The sequence below is a fragment of the Plecotus auritus genome (assembly GCF_963455305.1).
Source record: "Plecotus auritus genome assembly, chromosome: 2".
In the NCBI taxonomy this organism is placed as follows: domain Eukaryota; kingdom Metazoa; phylum Chordata; class Mammalia; order Chiroptera; family Vespertilionidae; genus Plecotus; species Plecotus auritus.
In genome coordinates, this window is record NC_137771.1 from 47,787,219 (window position 1) to 47,814,690 (window position 27,472).

A 27,472-nucleotide genomic window follows, 5' to 3' on the forward strand; every position below is an offset into this window, starting at 1 on the left:
ATCCCCTTCTTAGGATCAATATGAATTGACTGCTTCTTCAAGACCCCCTTTCTTAAGATTTGACGCAAATAGATCTCTTAATTCAGATTCCACTTCACCTTTCCTGGGAAAGTTTGTCATCTCATTGAACAGCCCTACATGATTGCCATGAATTGTTTTATTTTGTTATTGTTGTTAAGAAATATATTTTTATTTATTTCAAAGAGGAATAAAGAGATAGAAACATCAATGATGAGAGAGAAGCATTGATCAGCTGCCTCCTGCACCATTGGGGATTGAGCCTGCAACCCAGACATATGCCCTTACTGGGAATCGAACCATGACCTCTTGGTTCATAGGTCAGTGCTCAACCACTGAGCCACTGCAGCCCAGCTGATTTTTTTTTTTAAGAATCACAATGGACCTCTCCCCGTTTGTGCATCCACCATGTCCTTTGAATATTATTTCCTGGTGACTTTAATACTTCAGTGTGCAGAATAGTTGCTGTATCTCTCTGGACTAGAGGGTAAGCTTTGAGGGCCAGGGCCATGCCATGTTCATTTTATATCTCCCATGTCTAGCACCCTGCCTGGCAATGAATGAGCAATCAAAGGCCTGATGAGGTTTTTTTCCCCATAATTCCATCCTGACCATCTGTAGGAAATTCCTTCCATGTTTCTGGTGAAGGCAAAACACTCGAGATGCTTTCTGGTTCTTGTACCTTTGCAGACCACTTTTGGCAGGCTTCTAATTAACAGGGCCAAGCAAAACATAATTTGCTTTCTTAATTTTTTTAAACTAAGTGCTTTCTCTCCTCCCTTTTTATTTATTTTATTTTTTTTACCATGTTTGGTTCCTCTTCTTCAAATTCCTTTCAATTCATATAATTAGTTATGCCAACCTTTGCCCTTTGATTTTTGCTTTCTTAGACTCCAAAAGATTGGTGAAGTTTAGCTGTGATTTAACCCTGCTCATCCTGGAATCAAATGATTCAGAGGCAGCATTCTTTCTTTTAAAAAAAAAATGTTGATTTATTTTAGAAAGAGGAAGGGGAGAAAAAGGAGAGAGAGAGAGAGAGAGAGAGAGAGAGAGAGAGAGAGAGAGAGAGAGAGAAACATAGATTGATTTGTTCTTCCACTTTTTTATGCATTCATTGGTTGATTTTTATATGTGCCTTGACCGGGGATCAAACTGAAACCTTGGCATATCAGGACGATGCTCTAAACCGCTGATCTATCCAGCCAGGGCAAGAGGCAGCATTCTTTTTTTTTTTTTTTTTAATTCTCACTTGAGGATTTTTCCATTTATTTTTAGAGAGAGTGGAAGGAAGGAAGGAAGGAAAGAAGGAAGGAGGGGGGCAGAGAGAGAGGGGGAGAGAAACATTGATATGAGAGAGACACATCCATTGGTTGTCTCCTGCATGTGCCCTGACCTGGGAATGGATCCTGTTACCCTTCTGTCCAAGTGCTGATGCTCTAACCACTGAGAAAAACCGGCTAGGGCGAGGCAGCATTTTATTGATTCCTTCTGAAACCCAGTGAACTAAGTGAGGAGGCTGGCAGTTAGTTGACAGGCAAGCTGAAGAGGGCTGCTGAAAAGATGTCAACATCTGGACCAAAACTGCTCATTTGCAACTTTAAAGGACTGGAGAATAACCGATGTTTGCAGTTGTATCAGCTCGGTGAAGGGTCTGGATTGTCACACATTAGTTCATACACATCCAGACCAATGAGATTCATTGCATATCTGAACACAAACTGCATGTATTCCTTTGGGTAGGGCAGATGAAGTTGGTATCACTGATCATAACATCATTACTGATCCTGTATTCATCCCAAGTAATAACAATCTGATAATAATTTTAAGTGTAACAATATCTCCTTCCAGCAAGGTGGAGATGAAACCTAATTATATGTAAAGTCCTGTGCTCCCTTAAATACAACGCTGAACAAAGATTAAAAAAAAAAAACATTGCTAAAAAATATAGGAAATACCTCCAGAGCTCTTGTCTTCCATATATATGCACATTCACACATTACAAAAAAAGATCAAACTTTGGTTCTTTCGGGCAGTAGTTGCCAAGGTGGTCTGCGGACTACTGGTGGTCCGTGAGGTCCAAAAGGTTGGGGACCACTGCTCTGGGGGTGGGTATCAACTAGCTGCTGATGAAAGAGAGCTGTTAAGGGCACTCCAACAATCTTCTAGCTCTCCAATACACACTTGAAAAATGACAATTCCTGGTTTATAACAGCATGGACTTTGGAATCAGGTGCTAATGTTAGCTGTGCCAATCCATTAGCTGTGTCATGCCGGGCAAACTATTCATCAGTTTTGATTCTCAGTTTCTTTACTCAAAAAGTGAGCATAACACCTCGCTCAAAGGGGAGTTCTTAGGATTGAATTTAATAAAATATTTATAAAGACCTAGCATGATATTTACGGCATAACCTTTAATGAATAGCTGTAATAATTTTTTTTTAAATATATTTTATTGATTTTTTACAGAGAAGAAGGGAGAGGGAGAGAGAGTTAGAAACATCGATGGGAGAGAAACATCGATCAGCCGCCTCCTGCACACCTCCTACTGGGGATGTGCCCGCAACCAAGGTACATGCCCTGGACTGGAATCGAACCTGGGACCTTTCAGTCCGCAGGCCGACGCTCTATCCACTGAGCCAAACCGGTTAGGGCTGTAATAATTTTTTAATTGTGCTTTTATTTGCCCCATGCACTTCCTATAATTAGTCTATCTCTTTTGGCTTTCTGCTCTTGAACAACAAACATACTATTTTTTTTAATTTAATAAATCTTTATTGTTCAGATTATTACAATTGTTTCTCCTTTTTCCCCCCATTGCTCCCCTCCACCCGGTTCCCACCACACCCTTTGCCCTTACCTCCCCCCACACTGTCCTCATCCATAGGTGTACGATTTTTGTCCATTCTCTTCCTGCACCCCCTATACCCCTTTCCCCCTGAGAATTATCAGTCCACTCCCTTTCTATGCTCCTGATTCTATTCACCAGTTTATTCTGTTCCTCAGATTTTTAATTCACTTGATTTTGAGGTTTACTTGTTGATAGATATGTATTTGTTGTTCATAATTTTTCTCTTTACTTTTTTCTTCTTCCTCTTCTTAAAGAATACCTTTCAGCATTTCATATAATACTGGTTTGGTGGTGATGAACTCCTTTAGCTTTTTCTTATCTGTGAAGCTCTTTATCTGACCTTCCATTCTGAATAATAGCTTTGCTGGGTAGAGTAGTCTTGGTTGTAGGTTCTTGCTATTCATCACTTTGAATATTTCTTGCCACTCCCTTCTGGCCTGCATAGTTTCTGTTGAGAAATCAGCTGACAATCGTATGGGTGCTCCCTTGTAGGTAATTAACTGTTTTTCTCTTGCTGCTTTTAATATTCTCTCTTTGTCTTTTGCTCTTGGCATTTTAATGATGATGTGTCTTGGTGTGGTCCTCTTTGGATTCCTTTTGTTTGGGGTTCTGTGCGCTTCCTGGACTTGTAAGTCTATTTCTTTCACCAGGTGGGGGAAGTTTTCTGTCATTATTTCTTCCAGTAGGTTTTCAGTATCTTGCTCTCTCTCTTCTTCTGGCACCCCCATAATTCTGATGTTGGTACACTTGAAGTTGTCCAAGAGGCTTCTTACACTATCTTCAACTTTTTGGATTCTTTTTTCTTTTTTTTGCTTTTTCGGTTGAGTGTTTTTTGCTTCTTTGTATTTCAAATTTTTGACTTGATTCTTGCATTCCTCTAGTCTGCTGTTGGGTCTCTGTATAATATTTTTTATTTCAGTCAGTGTATGTTTAATTTCTAGTTGGTCCTTTTTCATATCTTCGAGGGTCTCGTTATATTTATTGGCCTTTTCTAGGATATTCTTAAAAAGCCTTATAACCGTGGTTTTGAATTCTATATCCAGTCATTTGTTTCCCTCCATTTCTTTCGTTTGTGATCTGTTTCTTCGTCTCCCCATTTTTCATTGCTTCCCTGAGTTGGTAGAGTAGCTTTGTGTGCTAGGTTTCCTATGTGGCCCAGTGGGTTGGCCTCCCCAGTTAACCTGAGGTGGACACTCTTGGTGCACCCCTTTGTGAACTGTGTGTACAGCCTTGTTGTAGTTAAGTCTTGATTGTTGTTGGTATCACTGGGAGGAATTGACCTGCAGGCCAGTTGGCTGTGAGGATCAGCTGTGTCTACACTGGGAGATTTTCGGTGCTGGAGACAGCCTTATAGGATTAGCCTTGCCAGATTGCAAAAGCCTCTGTGCTCAGCTTGGAAGGGGTGGAGTCTCAGGGCGGAGCAGACAGTCTTGGCTTCCCGTTAGCCTTGCCCTTGCGTGAGTCTCCAGACCTCTGCCTTCTGCGGTTCCCGAGTTTCCTCCTTACAGTACAGATTTCCCCCGTAAGAGCGTGGGTCCCCAGGGGCTCGCCCAGAACTGCGGTTCAGTGCAGTCTGAAATGGGGTTCAGTGCAGTCAGGAGCTTCTGACTCCCTTCCGCTAGGGATAGCCTGTGGTAACCTCCTCAGTCAGTCTTTGTGCACACTTGCGCCTCCAGACCCCTGCCTGCCGGGGCTCCCCTGAGTCTCCGAGTCTCAAGTGCCTTTCTCTCTACCTGACAGTCCAAACTCCCCCTGTATGAGCCTGGGTCCACAGGGTTTCGCCCGGAACTGAGGTTCAGTGCAGTTGGAACTGGGGTTCAGTGCAGTCGGGGGCTTCTTTCCCTCTTCCGCCAGAGAAAGCCAGCCAAGCACTCCGCCGCCCTTCCTCTCTGCGCGCGTGTGTCTCCGTACCTCAGCTCTTTGCCATTCCTTCTCCGTGAGCTTTCCTCTTTCCTTTTAGTTGTAGAATTTCCACTCAGCCAGCTTTCCTGTGGTTCTGGATGGTGTCCGTTCTATCTTTTAGTTGTAGTTTTGAAATTGTTGTGCAGGGCAGCAGTTTAGGTGCTTACCTATGCCGCCATCTTGGTTTCTCCAAGAAACATATATTAATGAAAGTTCTGTGCCTATGAAAATAAATAAGAATAGGTTCTGCCCTAACTAGTTTGGCTCAGTGGATAGAGCATCAGCCTGTGGACTAAAGGGTCCCAAGTTCAATTCTGGTCAGGGACACATGGTTGGGTTGTGGGCTGATTGATCCCCAGTATGGGGTGTGCAGGAGGCAGCTGTGGATGATTCTCTCTCGTCATTGATGTTTCTATTTCTCTCTCCCTTCCTCTCTGAAAACAATTCTATCTAATAAAAGAGTAATATGCAAATTGACTATCACTCCAACACACAAGATGGATGCTCCCATGTGGACACAAGATGGCCACCACAAGATGGCCAGCAGAGGAGGGAAGTTGGGAGGGACCAGGCCTGCAAGGGAGGGCAGTTGGGGGCAATCAAGCCTGCAGCGGAGGGCAGTTAGGGGTGACCAGACCTGCAGGGGAAAGCAGTTGCGGGGGGACCAGGCCTGCAGGGGAAAGCAGTTGGGAGGTTCCAGGCCTGCAGGGGAGGGTAGTTAGGGGTGACCAGGCCTGCAGGGGAGGGCAGTTGGGTGGGGGGGACCAGACCAGCAGGGGAGAGCAGTTAGGGGTGATGAGGCTGGCAGGGGAGGCCAGTTAGGGGTGACAGGGTCAGCAGGGGAGGGCAGTTGGGTACCAGGCCTGCAGGGGAGGGAAGTTCGGGGGGACCAGGCCGGCAGGAGAGGGCAGTTAGGGGTGATCATGCCAGCAGGGGAGGGCAGTTAGGGGCAATCAAGCTGGCAGGGGAGCAGTTAGGCATCAATCAGGCTGGCAGGGGAGTGGTTAGGGGGTGATCAGGCTGGCAGGCAGAAACAGGGGCAATCAGGAAGGCAGGCAGGCGAGCAGTTGGGAGCCAGCAGTCTTGGATTGTGAGAGGGCTGTCCGACTGCCCGTTTAGGCCCGATCCTACCAGGATCAAGCCTAAACGGGCAGTTGGACATCCCTTGAGGGGTCCCAGATTTTAGAGGGTGCAGGCTGGGCTGAGGGACACACCGCCCGTGCACGAATTTCGTGCACCAGGCCTCTAGTCCTATATGATAAAAGGGTAATATGCAAATAGACCAAATGGCAGAACAACCGAACAACCAATCAAAGCGTAATATGCTAATGATATGCTAAGGCTGCTCAACCACTTGCTATGATGTGCACTGACCACCAGGGGTCAGCCAGTCAACTGGTCGACCAGTTGCTATTATGTGCGGTGACCACCAGGGGGCAGATGCTCTGACCTGTAGGTTAGCTTGCTGCTGGGGTCCGGCCTATCAGGACTGAGTGAGATGGGCCGGACACGCCCTGGAGCCCTCCTGAGGTCCCTCCCCAGCCTGATTATGCACCAGTGGGATCCCTCAGCCTGGCCTGTGCCCTCTTGCAATCTGGGACCCCTCAGGGGATGTCGGAGAGCCAGTTTCAGCCTGATCCTGCAGGCCACTCCCCTTGGGAGGGTGCCAGATGCAGGGCTCATCACTGGTGAGCACTGCTGGAGCAGTAGCGCAAGCCTCTCCCTATCAGGACTGATTGGGCACGGCCTGCGGCAGGCACAGTGGGGCCGGGATGAGCAGGAGCAGCAGGTAGGAGCTGCAGGCGGCATTGGACTGCAGATTTTGGCCTGAGCCCTGCAGGCCACCCAGAAGGACCCTGCCTATGCACGAATTCGTGCACCGGGCCTCTAGTAAAAATATATTTAAAAAAAAGAACAGGTTCTGCTCTCAATAAGTTCACACTTCAGCCTCAGAAAAAACATATATATAAGTTACTGATGCTAGTGGACTAAAGACAAAACACTTGGTTTGTACCACTTTATGATGACCTACCTGAGAAATATTTAATTAAGATCAGATTTATTAATACCCAAGCAGTGACAAAGCTTATGGAAGTAGTTAGGAAAATGCCCCAAACAAATAAAAAATGCTCACATTTTCACATACATGAGATTACTTTTAAAACTCCATCTAATCAGTGTAGTTCTGCAGTTTTACAAACAGTTTTCTGGTTCAGTATAAAAGTCAGGCTTCTTCTGCAGGTGTGTGAAAAATATGCAGGTTGTACTTTGAGATAATGTTGGAAGGTGTAGTTAATAGGAAGCACTTCTAGTTGTTAATTAATTAGACCACTTTAATCAAGAACCATTTTCTGAGAAATTTATTCCCAGGCCTGGGTCAGGTGCTAAAGAAACAAAGATAATGAAGACATAGACTTTGCCCGTAAGGAACTCATTCAACAAGTGTTTATTGATTACCTACTAGGGGAGGCAGTGGTGAACAAGACATTCAGCTTATTTGCAGGAGACTGATATATACATACATGTTTCCAGCTGCCTCAAAAAGTGTGCAAGTGACACAGGGTTTGGGCAAGACAAAATATCTACTTCCCCCTCCCGTCAAAACAGAGAGCAGTTCTTGAAAGAATAGTTTGGTTTCTACAGCCCAAGTGAACTAGGGATTCTCTAGCATTAGGTGAAATTGTGAAGTGAGCAGCTATATTCAATTCTCCTTGGGTCTGGGCTATTTAGATAGTTTTCTGGTTTCTCAGTCCTGTCTTTTTTAACTGCTTTGTCCTCCCAAGGACTACTGCAATGATGATTCAAAAATGCAAACCCGATTATCTTATTCCCTCGCTTAAAAACTAGCATGGCACACAAGACTATTTGTGATCTTGCTCTGCCAAACTTTCCAGCCTCATCCTCCATCACTCACATGTAGGGTTTGCCAGATTAGTAAATAAAAATACAAGATGCCCAGTTAAATTTAAATTTCAGGTAAACAACACTTTTTGGGGTCTAAATGTGTCTCAAAAGTTGCATGTGACATACTCAGACTAAAATGTATTCATTATTTATCTGATGCCCAAATGTAAGTAAACATCCTGTATTTTATCTAGCAAGCCTACTTATGCCATTTCTCACTAGTCTCTTCATGCCGCCGGTAAGTGCTTGATAACTTCTCCACCCCACTCCTTATCCACATGATACTCTTCTGCTGCTCTTCAAAAGCCTGTCATGGGATTCTGGAACAGTGCAGATGGGAGTTTGGAATCCATGTGCTGGGGATGGGCCTGGCCACCTGTGTGCCTTGTTTAATAACTGGGCTTTCTCCCCAGTTCCTGTTCATCCTTTCCATTCTCCCTCCTGGAACTGGAGTTCTGCCCTGAACTCCAGTTTACTTGGCTGGAACCCCACATGATTTTTCACCCATGTGAACTCTCTCCCTGAGGCTATGGGGCTAGATTCTTCCTCCCAGCTGGGAGCTGGGCTCCAGACTTAAACCGGATGGATCATCGAAGCCTGCCTCCTTCCTGTCTTGTCTACTACAAAGGATGGAGAAAAGACACAAATGAGATCAGGTTAATAAAAATGTAAAGTGTAAAGCCTTTCTGATGGTAATTTAGTTCAGAGACTAAATTTTAAGCTCTTCGCTCTATCTTGTACATGGAAGCTCCTCTCCAAAGTGCTCTGGGTTTCCCTTGCTTCTGCTCATGCCTAGTGACATGATGTGGAAAATTTCCACATGTCCGCTACATAATTTTTATTAGTGCATTTAGTCACACTGGCTGTTGCTTTAATATTGAAATTTTAATTGTATGGTCCAGGACACACCTCTTCGTAATTAAAACTAAAGTCTCACCAACTTGCAACACAAAAAAGAAATCTGGGAATAAACTTAACCAAGGAGCTAAAAGACCTGTAGGAACACTATAGGACATTGAAAAAGGAAAGAGCCCTAGCCAGTTTGGCTCAGTGAAGAGACCCAAGTTCAATTCTGGTCAAGGGCATGTATCTCAGTTGCAGGCTCCATCCCTGGCCCTGGGTGGGGCCCTTGTGGAAGGCAACCAATCAATTAATGTGTCTCTCACATCTATGTTTCTTTCTATCCGTCTCTCCCTTCCCTTTAACTCTCTCTAAAAATCAATGGAAAAGTATCTTTGGGTGAGGATTAATCAAAGAAAAAGAAATAGAGGAACAAACAAGTGTAAGCATATACCATGTTCATGGATTGGAAGAATTAACATTATTAAAATGTCCATACTACCCAAAGCAATCTACAGATTCATGCTATCCTATTAAAATACCAACAGCATATTTCACAAAATTCCAAAAATATATATGGAACTAAAAAGACCCCAAATAGCCCTGCCTGGTTTGGCTCAGTGGATAGAGCGTCGGCCTGCGGACTGAAGGGTCCCAGGTTCGATTCCGGTCAAGGGCATGTACCTTGGTTGCGGGTACATCCCCAGTAGGGGGTGTGCAGGAGGCAGCTGATAGATGTTTCTCTCATTGATGTTTCTAACTATCTCTCTCCCTTCCTCTCTGTAAAAAATCAATAAAATATATTAAAAAAAATAAAAAAGACCCCAAATAGCATCAGCAATCTTGAGAAAGAAGAACAAAGTTGGAGGGCTCACAATACTGGGTATCAAATTACACTACCAAGCCATTGTAATCAAAACAGCCTGGTACTGGCACAAGATCAAACAAACAGACTAATGGAACACAACAGATATCCTAGAAATTGACCCATGCCAATATGGTCAGTTAATATTTGATAAAGGAGGCAAGAGCATACAATGGAGTAAAGATAGTCTCTTCAATAAATGGTGTTGGGAAAATTGGACAGGTACATGCAAAAAAATGAAACTAGATCACCAAGTTACACCACACACAGAATAAACTCAAAATGGATAAAAGACTTAACTATAAAAGTCCTAGAAGAAAACATAGGAAGCAAACTCTCAGACATCTCATGTAGCAGTATTTTCACCAATACATCTCCTAGGGCCGTGGTTGGCAAACTGGGGCTCGCGAGCCACATGCGGCTCTTTGGCCCCTTGAGTGTGGCACTTCCACAAAATACCGCGGCCTGGGTGAGTCTATTTTGAAGAAGTGGCGTTAGAAGAAGTTTAAGTTTAAAACTTTGGCTCTCAAAAAAAATTTCAATCGTTGTACTGTTGATATTTGGCTCTGTTGACTAATGAGTTTGCCGACCACTGTCTAGGGCAAGAGAAACAAAGGAAAAAATAAATAAATGGGACTACATCAAACTAAAAAGCTTCTTCACAGCAAAATAAAAAGGGAATCCACTGTATGGGAGAACATATTTGCCAATGATACATCTGATAAGGGGTTAATTTCCAAAATATTCAAAGAACTCATACAACTGAACATCAGGAAGACAATCCAATTAAAATATGGGCAAAGGACCTGAATAGAAAATTCTCTAAAGAGGACATACAGATGGCCAATGGACATATGAAATAAATGCTCAAAGTCACTAATCATCAGAGAGATGCAAATTAAAACAATGAGGTATCATCTCACACCTGCCAGAATGGCTACCATCAATAAATCAATAAACAACAAGTGCTGGTGATGATGAGGAGAAAAGGGAACCCTCATACACTGCTGGTGAGAATGCAGACTTGTGCAGCCACTGTGGAAAACATTATGGAGTTTCCTCAAAAAATTAAAAATGGAACTGCCATTTGACCCAGTGATCCCACTTCCAAAAATATATCTTAAGAAGACAGAAACACCAATCAGAAAGAATATATTCACCCCTATGTTCATAGCAGCATTATTTACAATAACTAAGATCTGGAAACATCCCAAGTGCCCATAAGTAGATGAATGGATAAAAAAAAAAATCTGTAGTACTTTTACACAATGGAATACCACGTGGCTATTAAAAGGAAGTTCTTACTCTTTGTGACAGCATGGATGGGCCTGGATATTATTATGCTAAATGAAATAAATCAGTTAGAGAAAGACAAATATCACATGATCTCACTTATCTGTAAATCTAATGAACAAAATAAACTGAGGAACGAACTAAGTCCTAAGGCATGGATGCATGGAACAGAACGACAGATCTCAGAGAGGAGGGCAATGGAGAAGATGGGAAGAGATTAACCAAAGAACATATATGCTTAACCCATGGATACAGACAATGGTGTAGGGAAGGCCTGGGGTAGGATGGGGACTGGGTAGGGGAGAGCAAAGGAAAGGAAAATAGGGAACACCTGTAATATAGTCAACAATAAATAAAATTTTAAAAAAATGTAAAGTCTCACGAACTATGTCAACCCTGAGTATGTGTATGAACTTTGATAGTTTCTGTCATATTCATCTTTTAAAAATTGGTCAACCCACCAAATTAATTTATCACCCGCAGATGGGTTGTGACTTGCATTTTGCTAAGTACTGATTTGCATTATTTTCACTGAGATTTCCTATATTAACCAGCTGACCAGGACAATTGTCAAATGTCACCTCATTTGGTCTCCAGTAGAACCCACCTTGCTCAAAAAAGGAGTTGTTCCTGCTGATAAGATCAGCAAGCAGCCTACCTCAGTCAGACTTTCCAAGCTGCCTGAGGTTAATATGTAAAATTCCTGGCAAGGCCGCTTATAAAAAAGGATAGCTGCAGAATTATCACAAATGACAACTACATTCATCACAGAATAGGGATAGTTTGGGGGCAATTCTTTAATTATTCCTGGTTGAGTTAAAGAGACTTTTAGATTTCTGAGGTTTCACATTGATTTTAGAGATAAAACATAGATGAAAGCTTTCTCATTCACTGCTATGATTTCGTTTTACTTTCTTTTCACCTACATGATCAACAGTTAATCTGACATTCAAACTGCTTCAAAAAACTGGGCAATAGTAGATTCCAGAGAAAATAAGGAAAATGTATGGAAAGGATGTATGGTCCAAATGGAGGAAAAGAACACAAATTATTGAATGAATTCTATGGTACAGGTAGTCAAGCCAGCTGCTAGAATTCAAGGTTCCCCGATACTGCCCTTTTCTTTTACTCACAGCTGCCTCATTCATTTTCCTTTTTAAAAAATGTATGTTTATTGATTTCAGAGAGGAAGGGAGAGGGAAAGAGAGATAGAAACATCAATGATGAGAGAGAATCATTGATTGGCTGCCTCCTGCACACCCTCCACTGGGGATTGAACCCCGCAACCCAGGCATATGCCCCTGACCGCAATCGAACCCACGACCCTTCAGTCCCCAGGCCAACGCTCTATCCACTGAGCCAAGCTGGCCAGGGGTCATTTTCCTTTCTGGTAGGGTTCTACTTTGGTTTGGTTTGTTGGCCTTGAAAAGACCAGTTTCAGATCAATGGTGGTACAAAAGCTAGATTGGAGGGAATTTGAGAGAGAACAGGAGAAAAGGAATTAAAAACAGATAGTATGACCAGTGGTCGGCAAACTCATTAATCAACAGAGTCAAATATCAACAGTACGATTGAAATTTCTTTTGAGAGCCAAATTTTTTGAACTTAAACTTCTTCTAACGCCATTTCTTCAAAATAGACTCGCCCAGGCCGTGGTATTTTGTGGAAGAGCCAAAGAGGGGCCAAAGAGGCGCATGTGGCTCGCGAGCCACAGTTTGCCAACCACTGGTCTAGACAACTTTTTGGTTACAAAGGGTTAGAGAAATAAAATGGTAACCAAATGAGCAAAATAGAGTCAAGGGGAGAGTTTTACTTGTCTTTAAAGTGCTTGAAATGGCCCTCGCTGGTTTGGCTCAGTGGATAGAGCGTCAGCCTGTGGACTGATGGGTTCCGTGTTTGATTATGGTCAAGGGCATGTCCCCCGGTTACAGTCTCCTCCCCCGCCTAGGCCCTGGTCAGGGTTCGTGCAGGAGGCAACCAATCAATGTGTCTCTGTCACATCAATGTTTCTCTCTGTCTTTCCCTCACACTTCCACTCTCACTAAAAATCAATGGAGAAATATCCTCAGGTGAGGATTAACAACAACAATAAAGTGTTTGGAGTGATTTATTTGCATACTAATGAGAAAGGTCCAGTAGAAGAGAAATTCAGGATGTAGGACAGAGAGGGAGAAGTGACTGGTCTTATGCTCTTGAGTCTGCAAGAGGGTGGGATCCAATTTGCAAGTAAAAACTTTTACATAGGAGCACTGAGAGTGCCGCCTGACAGACAGGAGGTAAGGCAGGGTCGGGTACACCAGTACGGACACGTGGATGTGGTAAGAGTGACTTGAAGTTCTCTTCTGGTTCTTTAGTTTTCTCAGTGAGGAAAGAGGAGCCATCACCAGTGGAAAGTGAGGATGAGGGAAAAGAGAGGACCAGGTGTCAAACAGTCCTTTAACAGAAAGTGAATATAGGAATGTAGAATGTAGGCAAGAGAGTGGGCCAGGGAGATGTAGGATGTTAGCTGGGAGATAGTAAGGGTCTCATTAGGTTCCTGGTGACAGGTTTAAAATCAGACCAATGTAGATGAAAAGTTGGATTTAACTGGGGTTGTGATTTTGCCAGCAGTATGGTGACAGAACTAAAGTAATCCAGGGAGTTTACTAGGAGTGATTACATTTATTGACCCTGAATTTTAAGCTAAGAGGGAATAGAAGGACTCCAGGGGCGAGAGACAGTAAAGGAAAGAAGAAAAGGTGTGTATGTAGGATGCTCCTCCCCCTAGAGTTGGGTTCAGTCATTCCCTGATATTGCCCTTTTAACTTTCTTCAGAGTAATTAAGGTGTTTCCTTATTACTTAAAAAAAATAAAAAAAAATCTATTGCCCTGGCTGGTGCGCTCAGTGGTTAGAGTGTTAGCCTGCACATCAAAGGGTTTCAGGTTTGATTCCCTGTCAAGGACACATACCTAGGTTGTAGGTTTTATCCCCACTGGGGTCAGGGTGCATGCAGGAGGCAACCAATTGATCAGTCTCTCTCACATCGATCCTCCTTTCTCTCTGTTTCCCTCCCTCCCTCCCTCCTTTCCCACTCTCTCTAAAAATCAATGGAAAAAATATCCTCAGATCAGGATGAACAAAAATAAATAGCCCTAGCCAGTTTGGCTCAGTGGATAGAGCATCGGCCTACAGACTGAAGGGTCTGCACATGTCCAGGTTGCGGGCTCAATCCTCAGTAGGGGGTGTGCAGGAGGCGGCTGATCAATGATTCTCTCTCATTGATGTTTTTATTTCTCTCTCCCTTCCTCTCTGAAATCAATAAAAATATAGTTTAAAGTCAATCAATCTATCAATCAAAACAATTAAAAATCCATCCATCCACCCATCCATGCATCCATCCGTGCATCCATCCCTCCATCCATTTCACATCACTAGAACATTAGCTCCATGACAGCAAGGACCTTGCAGTAATACTCATTATTTTATAGCCACAGTAATAATTTTGCACAGGAAAGACTACAAAGTATTAGATAGAAGAATGATGAAAGGTTAAGATATGCTTTTAAGGTCTTCACCAGCCTGATCCTGCTCTTCTATCCGTCCTCCTGTTTGTTAGTTTTCTCCTGCTGCCTCTGCCAGCAGAAAGAAGATCGTGCCCCAAAGTTAGAATTGCTTGCTAAAATGTCTACCTTGGGTCTCCTACAAGGCCTCCGGAGGGTGTAGAGAGGAGAGAGCTCAAGGAGAATTTACCACAGAGTTGTGCAGGCACCAGATATTTCAAAGATGAGCCAAAAAGGATGCCAGGAGGATGCCAATAGGTTTCTGTTATGGTTTGTTTAAAACATCTTTATTGAGGTTTAATTTAGACACCATAAAATTCATGAACTTTAAGTGTAAACTTTGTTGAAATTTACAACCATCACCACAATTCAGTTTTAGAACACTTTCATCACCACAAAATGTTCCCTTATGCCCGATTGCAATCATCTCTTTTCCCACCACCAGCCTTAGGCAACCCCTGATTTTTCTGTCTCTACTCTTTTGTCTTTATCAAAATTTCATATAAATGGAATCATAGGATATGTAGTTTTTTGTGTCAGCCTCCTTCCATTTAGTATAATGCTTTTATTGTGAGTAATACTCCAGTCTACAGATACACAACATTTTGTGTATTGATTCAGCACTTGATAGACCTTGTTTCCAGTTTGGGGGCTATTCTGAATAGTACTGCTATGAATGTTTGTGTACAAGTCTTTGGGTGGACATAGGTTTTCATTTCTCCTGGGTAGGTACCTAGGAGGTTAATTGCTAAGTCAAATAGTAAGTGTATATTTAACTTTTTACAAAGTGCCTGTTTTCCGAAATGGCTGTTCCATTTTACATTTCACTAGCAATGTGTGTGCTTCTCCATGTCCTCACCAACACTACCTTTTTTGGTTAGCCAGTCTAGTCGGTGTGTAATGGCATCTCATTTTGGTTTAGTTAGCATTCCTCTTATGACTAATGATATTAAACATCTTTTTGTGTACTTATTTGCCATTTATTTATCTTTGGTGAGGTAATTATTCAAGTATTTTACTCCTTTTTTTATAGAGTTGTTTGTTCTCTGATTGTTGAATTATAAAAGTTCTTTATATATTCTGGATTCAAGTCCTTTATCAGATATATATTTTGCAAGTATTTTCATTTCTTAATTGTGTCTTTTGAAGAGCAAAAGTTTTATTTTTGATAAAATTCTATTTGTTGATTTTTGCCTTTGATTGTTCATACCTATTGAGTCATACATAAGAATTCTTTGACTAGTCCAAGGCTGCAAAGATTTCATCCTATGTTTTCTTTAAGTTGTTATGTCTTGTGTAAGGTAAGAGTTGAGTGTCATCTTTTTCTTGGTGTTTATCCAATTGTCTGAGCATCTATTGTTGAAAGGACTGTTCTTTCCCCATTGAATTACTTGGCATCTTTCTTGAAAATTAATTGACCAGCTCTTTTACTGGACTTCCTGTTCTCTTCTATCCATCTAAATATCTATTCTTTCTTGATAATTCTAGCTTTGTACTAAGTTTTAAAATAAAATAAAGCCCTCCAACAGTTTCTTTTTCAAAATTGTTTTGCTATTCTAAGTTCTTTGTACTTCCATATAAATTTTAGAAATAGGTTGCTAATTTCCACACAAACAGCCCATGAAATTTTGATAGGTATTACATTAAATCTTATACATCAATTTAAGGAAATTGCCATTTTAACAATATTGAATCAGCCAACCTATGGACATTGTATATCTCCCCAATTTTTCTTTTCTTTTTTTAAATTTCCTTATTGATTAAGGTATTACATATGTGTCCTTATTCCCCCATTACCCCCCACCTCCCATTCATGACCCCACCCCCCTGTTGTCTGTGTCCATTGATTAGGCTTACATGCATGCATATAAATCCTTTGGTTGATCTCTCCCCCTTACCCTCACCCTCCCCTACCTTGCCTGAGGTTTGACATTCTGATTGATGTTTCTCTGTCTCTGGATCTATTTTTGTTCATCAGTTTATGTTGTTCATTATATTCCACAAATGAGTGAGATCATGTAATATTTATCTTTTTCTGCCTGGCTTATTTCACTTAGCATAATGCTCTCCATCTCCATCCATGTTGTTGCAAATGGTAAGAACTCCTTTTTTACCGCAGCATAGTATACCATTGTGTAGAGGTACCAGAGTTTTTTAATCCACTCATCTGCTGATGGCCACTTAGGCTGTTTCCAAATCTTAGCTATGGTGAATTGTGCTGCTATGAACATAGGGGTGGATATATCCTTTCTGATTCGTGTTTCTAGTTTCTTGGGATATATTCCTAGAAGTGGGATCACTGGGTCAAATGGGAGTTCCATTTTTAGTTTTTTGAGGAAACTCCATACTGTTCTCCACAGTGGCTGCACCAATCTGCATTCCCACCAGCAGTGCATGAGGGTTCCTTTTTCTCCGCATACTCGCCAGCACTTGTCATTTGTTGATTTGTTGATAATAGCCATTCTGACAGGTGTGAGATGGTACCGCATTGTTGTTTTGATTTGCATCTCTCTGATGATTAGTGACTTTGAGCAGGTTTTCATATGTCTCTTGGCCTTCCTTCCGTCTTCTTTCAAAAGGTGTCTATTTAGATCAGTTGCCCATTTTTCGATTGGGTTGTTTATCTTCTTTTTGTTAAGCTGCATGAGTTCCCTGTAAATGTTGGAGATTAAACCCTTATCGTTGATATCATTGGCAAATATGTTCTCCCATGCAGTGGGCTTTCTTGTTGTTTTATTGATGGTCTCCTTTGCTGTGCAAAAGCTTTTTATTTTGATGTAGTCCCATTTGTTTATTTTCTCTTTAGTTTCCATTGCCCTAGGAGCAGTATCAGTGAAGAAATTGCTTTGGCATATGTCAGAGATTTGTCTGCCTGTGGATTCCTCTAGTATTTTTATGGTTTCTCGTCGTATGTTTAAGTCCTTGATCCATTTTGAGTTTACTTTTGTGTATGGTGTAAGTTGGTGGTCTAGTTTCATTTTTTTTTTTTTTTTGCTTGTATCTGTCCAATTTTCCCAACACCATTTATTGGAGAGACTGACTTGACTCCATTGTATGTTCATGCCTCCTTTGTCAAATATTAATTGAGTGTAGTGATTTGGGTCGATTTCTGGGTTCTCTATTCTATTCCATTGATCTATATGTCTCTTCTTGTGCCAGTACCAGGCAGTTTTGAGAACAGTGGCTTTGTAATACAGCTTGAAATCTGGTATTGAGATCCCGCCTAATTTGTTCTTCTTTCTCAGGATTGCTGTGGCTATTCGGGGTCTTTTTTTATTCCAGATGAATTTTTGGAGAGTTCTTTCTAGGTCTATGAAATATGCTGTTGGTATTTTAATGGGGAGTGCATTGAATCTATAGATTGCTTTGGGTAATATGGACATTTTAATGATGTTGATTCTCCCAATCCATGAACATGGTATGTTCTTCCATCTGTTTACGTCTTCCTCTATCTCTTTTTTCAGTGTTCTGTAGTTTTCCGCATATAGGTCTTTTACCTCCTTAGTTAAGTTTATTCCTAGGTATCTTAATTTTTTTTGTGCGATGGTAAATGGGATTGCTTTTTTAGTCTCTCTTTCTGTAAGTTCACTATTGGTGTATAGAAATGCCATAGATTTCTTGGCGTTAATTTTGTATCCTGCTACATTGCCAAATTCATTTATTAAGTCTGTTAGTTTTTTGATGGAGTCTTTCGGGTTTTTTATGTACAATATCATGTCATCTGCAAATAAGGACAGCTTTACTTCTTCTTTTCCAATTTAGATGCCTTTTATTTCTTCTTCTTGTCTAATTGCAATGGCTAATACTTTCAGTACTATGTCAAACAGGAGTGGTGAGAATGGGCATCCCTGTCTTGTTCCTGTTCTTAGGGGAAATGGTTTTAGTTTTTGCCCATTGAGTATGATGTTGGCTGTGGGTTTATCATATATGGCTTTTATGATGTTGAGGTATGATCCTTCTATTCCCACCTTGTTGAGAGTTTTTATCAAGAAAGGGTGTTGGATTTTGTCAAACACTTTTTCTGCATCAATTGATATGACTATGTGATTTTTATCTCTCAATTTGTTTATGTGATGTATCACATTTATTGATTTGCGAATATTGTACCATCTTTGCATTCCTGGGATAAATCCTACTTGGTCATGGTGTATGATCTTTCTGATGTAGTGCTGGATCTGATTTGCTAGAATTTTGTTGAGGATTTTGGCATCTATGTTCATGAGGGATATTGGCCTGTAATTCTCTTTCATTGTGTTTCTTTATCTGGTTTTGGTATTAGGGTGATGCTGGATTCACAGAAGAGCTTGGAAGTATTCCTTCCTCTTGAATTTTTTGGAATAGTCTGAGGAGGATAGTTCTTCCTTGAATGCTTGGTAAAAGTCCCCTGTGAAGCCGTCTGGCTGCGGGCTTTTGTTTGTTGGAAGCTTTTTGATGATTGCTTCAATTTCTTCCATAGTTATTGGCCTATTGAGATGTTTAGATTCTTCCTGATTGAGTTTTGGAAGATTATATTTTTCTAGGAATATGTCCATTTCCTCCAGGTTGTCCAGTTTGTTGGAATAGAGTTGTTCATAGTATTTTTTAACAATCCTTTGTATTTCAGTGGGGTCTGTTATTATTTCACCTCTTTCATTTCTGATTTTGTTTATTTGGGTCCTCTTTCTTTGCTTCTTGGTGAGCCTGGCTAGAGGTTCATCAATCTTGTTTATCCTTTCAAAGAACCAGCTCTTGGTTTTGTTGATCTTTTGTATTGTTTTTTGGTCTCAATGTCGTTTATCTCCACTCTGATCTTTATTATTTCCTTCCTTCTGCTTACACTGGGCTTTTCTTGTTGCTCTCTTTCTAACTCTTCGAGTTGTAGAGTTAGGTAATTTATTACCATTGTTTCTTGTTTTTTTTGCAGTAGACTTGTAGAGCTATGAACTTCCCTCTCTGGACTGCTTCCGCTGTGTCCCATAGATTTTGGACTGTTGTGTTTTCATTGTCATTTGTTGCCATGATGTTTTGTATTTCTTCCTTGATCTCTCTGGTAACCCAGTCATTGTTTAATAGCATGCTGTTTAGTCTCCATATGTTTGATTTTTTTTGGATTGCTTTTATTGTAGTTCATTTCCAGTTTTATGCCACTGTGATCTGAGAAGATGCTTGATATGATTTCTATCTTCTTGAATTTGAAGAGACTTTGCCTATGACCCAACATATGGTCTATCTTTGAAAATGACCCATGTGCACTTGAGAAGAATGTATATTCTGTGGCTTTGGGGTGAAAGGTTCTGAAGATGTCAATTAATTCCATCTGGTCTAGTGAGTCATTTAGGATTGATGTTTCTTTGCTGATTTTTTGTTTAGAGGATTTGTCCAATGGTGATAGTGGGGTATTAAAGTCTCCTACTATGATTGTATTGCTGTCAATCTCTTCCTTGATATCCTCCAGGAGTTTTTTTATTTATTTGGGTGCTCCTGTATTGGGTGCGTATATGTTTACCGGAGTTATTTCTTCTTGTTGGATTGCTCCCTTTAGTATTATGAAGTGGCCTGCCTTATCTCTTGTTATGTCCTTCACTTTTAGATCTAATTTGTCAGATATAAGTATTGCTACCCCAGATTTTTTTTCATTTCCATTTGCCTGGAAAACCTTTTTCCATCCCTTCACCCTCAGTCTGTGTGCGTCTTTTTTTCTGAGGTGGGTTTCTTGTAGACAGCAGATATATGGGTCGTGTTTTCTTATCCAATCTGTTACCCTTTGTCTTTTGATTGGGGAATTTTATCCATTTACATTTAAAATTATTATTGAAAGGTACTTATTTGTCACCATTTTTATTCTTTACCCCTGTGTTCCTTCTTCGCTTCCTATTTCTTTCTTTCTTTCTTTTTTTTTTTTTACAGCAGACACTTTAGCATTTCCTGCATTGCTGGTTTGGTGGTAATAAATTCCCTTAGTCCTTTTTTGTCTGTGAAGCTCCTGATTTAACCTTCAATTTTGATTGATAGCCTTGCTGTGTACAGTATTCTTGGATTCAGACCCTTCCTTTGCATGACTTTGTATATTTCATTCCATTCCCTTCTGGCCTGATGAGTTTCTGTTGAGAAGTCAGTTGCTAGTCTGATGGGGTTTCCTTTTTAGGTAACTTTCTGTCTCTCTCTGGCCACTGTTAAGATTCTTATGTTGTCATTGGTGTTTGCCAATTTAATTATAATGTGTCTTGGCATCGGTCTTTTGGGGTTCATTTTGCTTGGGACTCTGTGAGCTTCTTGGATTTGTGTGGGTTTTTTCTTCCCTATATCAGGGAAGTTTTCTGTCATTATTTCTTCAAACAGGTTTTCTATTCTTTGCTCAGTTTCCTCTCCTTCTGGAACCCCTATTATGCGGATGTTGTTTTGTTTCATGTTGTCCCAAAGTTCCCTTAGGCTCTCCTCCTGCTTTTTAATTTTTATTTCTAGAAGCTGCTCTACTTGGGTATTTTTTCCTACCTTGTCTTCTAGCTCACTGATGCGGTCCTTTGCTTCTCCTAGTCTACTCTTGATGCTTTCTATTGAGTTCTTTACAGCAGCGATGTCATTTTTCATTTCTTCTTGGTTCCTCTTCATTTCCTCTTGGTTCTTACTCATATTGTCGAATTTGTCTTCCATTCTTTTCAGCCACCTTATGGCCATTTCTCTGAATACTTTCTCTGGCAGGTTGCTTGCCTCCATTTCGTTTACTTCCTTTTCTGGTGATGCCTGCTTTTCTTTCATATGCGGGCTGTTTCTTTGTCTCCCCATGGTCTCTCTTCTCCGGGTGTCTGGTTATGTAGTTCTCTCTCTCCTGTGTTGATTTAAAGGCACAAAATACAACACAACCAGGTACAACACACAAGGCACTGAACAGAAATGTATTCACGATATTAATAACCCCAAATAAAGGTGACCACCAGAGAAAGGCAAATTAGGGGATAGGAGAGAAAGAAGAAGAGAAAAAAGAAAAAAAAAAGGGGGTGCCAAAATGAAATTGGGAAAAGAAAAAAAAAGTAAGAGAGAAAAGAAAGAGACTAAGAAATAAAAGGGGAACAAACTATATATATGGGGAGAAAACTCCAATAGAACAGCCACTAATCCCAGCAAATGCCAGCAACAGTACCTGGAGATGAATACAAACTACAAACAACAGTTAATATCAAGTGAGGCGAGGAAAAACAGATGTGAAAAAGAAACAAAAATGAAGCAAACAAAAACAAAACAAAACAAAAAAAAGAATAAGCAAAACAATCTCACAAACAAGCATAAAAAATCGATATAATCAACATTCAAGCAAACAACAACAAAAGGCCAGAGAGAAAAACAATTTTTTGGATAGTGAATACAGAGAAGAGAGAGGTGTGTATGAACTCGGAGCAGGGGATTGGAAATTAGATATAAGTAGGGTGAAATTTTAACAGGGGATAAAAAGAAAGAATAGGGAAAATCTAAAGCAGGAAAAGGGTAAGGAAAACAGGAGAACAAAAGGAGAAAAGTTAGGAAGAGAGTGATGGCATAAAGGTAGAGTTGAGATAGAGTAGAATGATGCTAAAGGAAAGATGAAAATAGAATGTAGAACACTAATCTCAAAGTCAAATAAAGAGAAAATAAAATGACACTTTTTTTAAAAAAAAGGTAAAATAGTAGCAGTAATAATACTGATTGAAAATAAAAATGTAATAATTAAAAAGGTAAAATCAAGTGAGGAAAAAAGAAAAAAATTAGTTTTTTAAGTAAAAGATGAAAAATAAAAAAATAAAAAATAAATAAATAAATAAAATGTGCAGTAGTGAAGGTCATTCACTTCCTCTATTGTTCTGTTTGGCACACCTGTTTCCCAATCAGGACAGTATTGCAGTTCCCTGCGTTCCACTGCTCCTCAGTGTTGTAAGCCAGTCCTGATTTTTAAGCAGGCGGTGTGTCTTACTTTCTTGTATTCCTTTATTTGTGATTACACAAGAGTCAATTTGTGATTCAGCCCATGGGTGGCAGTGTTTCTGGGTTGACCTCCGGGTCTATAGGTCCTCTCTAGCCTGTGCTTCGATCCTGCTTTCCCTGTGGCACTCAATACTGGTTTGTGGGAGTGGGCTGCCCCAGAGTTGGTTCTCTGATGGTTATTCCCTGCTCTGATCCCCAGGTTCCAGAAAAACAACTTTCCCCTGCAGTCTCCTAGGGTGTCCCCAACTGGGCGATCCTACGTATTGGGCTCAGTAATCAGAAGCAAGGATTCAAAGAGGAGAAAGCGCAAGTGTGCGAACTCCGGGTCTGCACACAAGCCTGCGCAATCCCCTTTTCTCCCTTGTGTCCAAGCAGCCGGCACACTCCCAAATTTTTTAGGCTGTCCTCTGTGTCAGATCAAAATGGGTTGCTTTTTAGAGATTCCCTCTGTTAGCAGCTCTGAGGACCCCCTTCCACATTCACGGATCACGCCAGCCCCAACAGCCATGGATTTTTATAGGTGCAGACTTCCCCCGGTCCTCCAGCTCCCGCAGTGTGCACGTTTTTCTGTCCTGCCGGGACCAGAGATCAGAGACCAGAGACCTCACCTTATCCCAGGTGAAATCTGACCTTTCCATGGTGGAGTGTAGAGCTCCTCTGAATCCGCGTGTTTGCGCCAATTGGGGACTGGTGCTCTGGGGTTCTCAGCTGTTCGGTGGGTGCCGCATTTGTAGATTTTCAGGCTTCAGATAACATCCACTTTCTCCTTCAAGATGGCGCGGTCTCCGCGTCCAAGCCGGATGCTCCAGGAGGGAACCCAGCATCAGTGAGGGCTGCTCGGTCAGAGGACCCCCGTCCAGCAGTCCCCCACCTTCTCCTGGAGTATAGCTGTCCCTTAACTCTCCAACAAACACTCCCCGGGAGACCCTCAGCTGTTCTATCTACTCCGGGACAAGGCTCGGGACATGTCTATTTATCCCGCCACCATTTTTCCACTGCTATCTCCCCAATTTTTAAATAAACCCTCTTTAATTTCATTCAGCAATGTTGTTTACTTGATTGTTTTTTTGCACTTGTTAAATTTATTCCTAAGTATTCTATTCTTGTGATGCTATTGTAATTGAATTAATTTAATTCATTTTAAAATTGTTTATTGATAGTTTATGAAAACAAAATTATTTTTTTTCTCTCATTTAAAGTTTGTTTTAAAATGGGTCTCAAAATTCTGTGACAGATTTTTGGTCAAGTTCTTTACATTGAAAAGTACTGATTTTAAAAACGAGTAACTTAAAAACTATCCCTCACCTCCACCCCACCCCACCACCCCCACCCCAATGGCCCACAAAACATTCTCCTTTCCTTCTGAAGGCTTTTAAAATTTTATTTATTTATTACTGATTTTAGAGAGGTGGCGGGGAGGGGGGGGGGCGGGGGGAGAAACACCCATCCTGTGCTCCACCTTTTTACACATTCATTGGTTAAGTCTTGCATATGCCCTGACCTGGGATCAGAGCCACAACCTTGGCATATTGAGACAATGCACTAACTGAGCTATCCAGCCACGGCTCCTTCTGAAGGTTCTATAATGCATTGTAATCATTAACCAATCTTTACTATTAAACTTAAATGACTGCCATGGCTGGTTTGGCTCAGTGGATAGAGCGTTGGCCTGTGGACTGAAAGGTCCCAGGTTCAATTCTGGTCAAGGGCACATGCCCGGGTTGTGGGCTCAATCCCTGGTGGGGGGCATGCAGGAGGTGGCTGATCGATAATTCTCTCTCATCATGACTGATCGGCAGAGGGCGCGTGCCAGTGGCAGAGGGAGGGGACAGCGATTGGGGGGCAGCAACCGGTGGCAATCGGGTGATGGGGGGTGCGTATGGCCACTTGCCAGCCAGTGCATCCCTGGTTGCCTCCCATAGAGGGAGGCCCTGGGTGGTGGGACAGCAATGGGGGGCAATGGGGAATGGGGCTGGCTGCTCGAGGGCCGGCACCATCCCCGATCGACTCACCGGTCACCTCCCACAGAGGGAGGCCAGACTGCGGTGTAGTGGGGAGCGAGCCTAAGCCATCAGTTGGACATTTCCTAAGGGCTCCTAGACTGGGAGAGGGTGCAGGCTGGGCTGAGGGACGCCCCCTAGTGTACAAATTTTCTTGCACCCAGCCTCTAGTATTAAAAAAAAACACACACACTTAAATGACCAATTGAGACAAACAGTTCTGAGAACGTTCTTCCACCAATGATTATGACTGGGGTGGCAGGTATTGGGGATAATTTTCATTTAGCCTTCTGAGTTTTCTGGGCAAACTTGGTGACTTTGCAAGTTCCAGGGGCTCTCTTGTCCAGTGCTTTGATGACACCCACAGCAACTGTCTCAAGTCACAAACAGCAAAACGGCCCAGAGGAGGATAGAGAAGCTCTCGATACACTTGGGTTTATTTGGAATGATGTTGACAATGACAGCATCACCAGATTTCAAAAACTTTAGGCCATCTTCCAGCTTTTTCCCAGAATGATGATCAATCTTGTCCTTCAGCTCAGCAAATTTGCAAGCAATGTGAGCTGTGTGACAACCCAGCACAGGTGCACAGCCAGCACTGATTTGGCCTGATGGTTCAGGATAATCACCTGAGCTGTGAAGCCAGCTGCTTCCATTGGTGGGTCATTTTTGCTGTCACCAGCCACACTGCCATGACAAACTTCTTTGACAGACACCTTCTTGACGTTGAAGTCCACATTGTCCCCTGGAAGAGCTTCACTCAAAGCTTCATGGTGCGTTTCAACAGATTTTACTTCAGTTTTAACATTGACTGGAGCAAAGGTGACCTGCCGGGTTTGAGAATACCAGTCTCCACTCAATCCACAGGGACAGTACCAATACCACTAGTTTTGTACACATCCTGGAGGGGTAGATGTAGGGGCTTGTCATGTGGATGAGTTGGTGGCAGGATGCCATCCAGAGCTTCCAGCAGCTGGTTCCACTGGTATTGCCATCCTTACAGGTGACTTTCCATCCCTTGAACCAAGACATGTTAGCACTTGACTCCAATGTGTTGTTGCCCTTCCAACCAGAAAATGGCACATATGCTACTGTGTCAGGGGTTGTAGCCAATTTTCTTGATGTAGGTGCTGACTTCTTTAACAATGTCTTCGTACTTCTGGCTGTAGAGTGGCTCAGTGGAACCCATTTTGTTAACACCAACAGTCAGTTGTTTCACACCCAGTGTGTAAGTCAGGAGGGCATGCTCTTAGGTCTGCCCATTCTTGGAGATGCCTGCTTCAAATTCACCAACACCAGCAGCAACAATCAGGACTGCATAGTCAGCCTGAAGTGTGCCTGTAATCATGTTGTTGTTTTTTAAATTTATCTTTATTATTGAAAGTATTATAGATGTTCCTCCCCTCAGTTAACCTCCTCTACCCTGCACTCACCCCGCTCCTCAGGCCTTCACCACACTACTATCTGTGTCCATGGGTTATGCATATATGCATATAAATTTTTTGGTTAATCTCTCCCCCATCCCACCCACCTTCCCTCTGAGATTCATCAGTCTGTTCCATTTTTTATGAAGTCTCTGTCCTGGGACATAAATGATGATCACATAATATTTGCTGGTCTCAAATTTCCACAGGGAGATATCAATGGGGATCCCATGCTTACATTCAGCTTTCAGTTTATCTAAGACCCAAGCATACTTGAAGGAGCCCTTCCCCACCTCAGCAGCCTCCTTCTCAAGTTTTCCAACGGTTCTTTTGTCGATTCCATCACATTTGTGGGTCAGATGGCCAGTAGTGGCAGACTTGCCAGAATCTATGGGTTCGTGCCCAATAACAATAGTGCTAACATAAGTCTTTTCCCTTCCCATTTTGGCTTTGATTTAGTGGTGGTTTTCACAACACTTGTGTTCTTATGCAATCGTGTTGTGAAAAAACAAAATACAATTGGTTTATGTATATTCATCTTGTATCCTACAACCTTGTTAAACACACTTATTAGTTCTAGTAGCTTTTTTGTAGACTCTTTGCAACTAAAATCATTTTCAGCCATATTGAGCTATAATAGACAAATATAATTGTAATATATTTTATTATTTAACATTAATTAAATAACATTTAATTAATAAATTAATAAATGCTAATTTATTTGAGCATTAAAAGATCACAGTTTGATTCCTGGTTGGGGCACATACCCAGGTTGCGGGTTCTGTCCCCGATCTGGGTGCATGCAGGAGGCAACTGACCAATGTTTCTCTCTCTCTCTCCCTCCCCCTCCTCTCTATCTAAAAAAAAAAAAATCAACAAAGACATATTTTTAAAAAAATACTTAGGTTCTATTGTTTTAGCAAGTTTCAGTTTTATAATACAGTATTTTCAACTATAGTCACCATGTTAAAATTAAATCCTCAGATCTTATTCATCTTATAACTGAAACTTTGTACCCTTTTATCAGCCTCTCCCTATTCCCCTCATCCCCTAGCCCCTGGCAACCACCTTTATACTATCTGTGTATACCTTTTTAAAAATTCTACTTATAAGTGATACCATGCAATATTGTCTTTGTCTGTCTTATTTTATTTAGCACAATGCCCTCCAGGTTCATCTCTGCTATCACAAATGGCAGGATTTCCTTCTTTTTAAAGCCTAAATAATATTTCATTAAATATCTACATATATACATATATACATATATATACTCATATAGACAAACACACACACACACACACACACACACACACACACACTAGAGTCCTGGTGCATGAAAATTCATGCACTTGGGAGGGGGTCCCTCAGCCTGGCCTGCACCCTCTCGCAGTCTGGGACCCCTCGGGGGATATCCACCTGCCAGCTTAAGCCCTCTCCCTGGGGGGATCAGGCCTAAGCTGGCAGTCAGACATCCCTCTGGCAGCCTGGGATCCCTCGGGGGATGTCCAACTGACAGCTGCAGTCGGACATCCTTAGTGCTGCCGAGGAGGCAGGAGAGGCTCCCGCCACCGTCGCTGCACTTGCAGCTATCAGCCCAGCTTGTGGTTGAGCGGAGCTCCCCCTCTGGGAGGGCACTGACTGGTTAATGATTACAATGTATTATAGAACCTGCATTGAGCGTCTGCCCCCTGGTGGTCAGTGTGCATCATAGCAACCAGTCGTTTCCAGTCATTCCACCGTTAGGGTCAATTTGCGTATTAACCTATTATTATAATAATTACCCTATTATTATGTATATGTGTGTGTGTGTATATATATATATCTATCTCAACACTAATAAAAGAGAAACATGCAAATTAACCATCACTCTGCTACAGCCAATCAGGAGCGAGTATGCAAATTAACC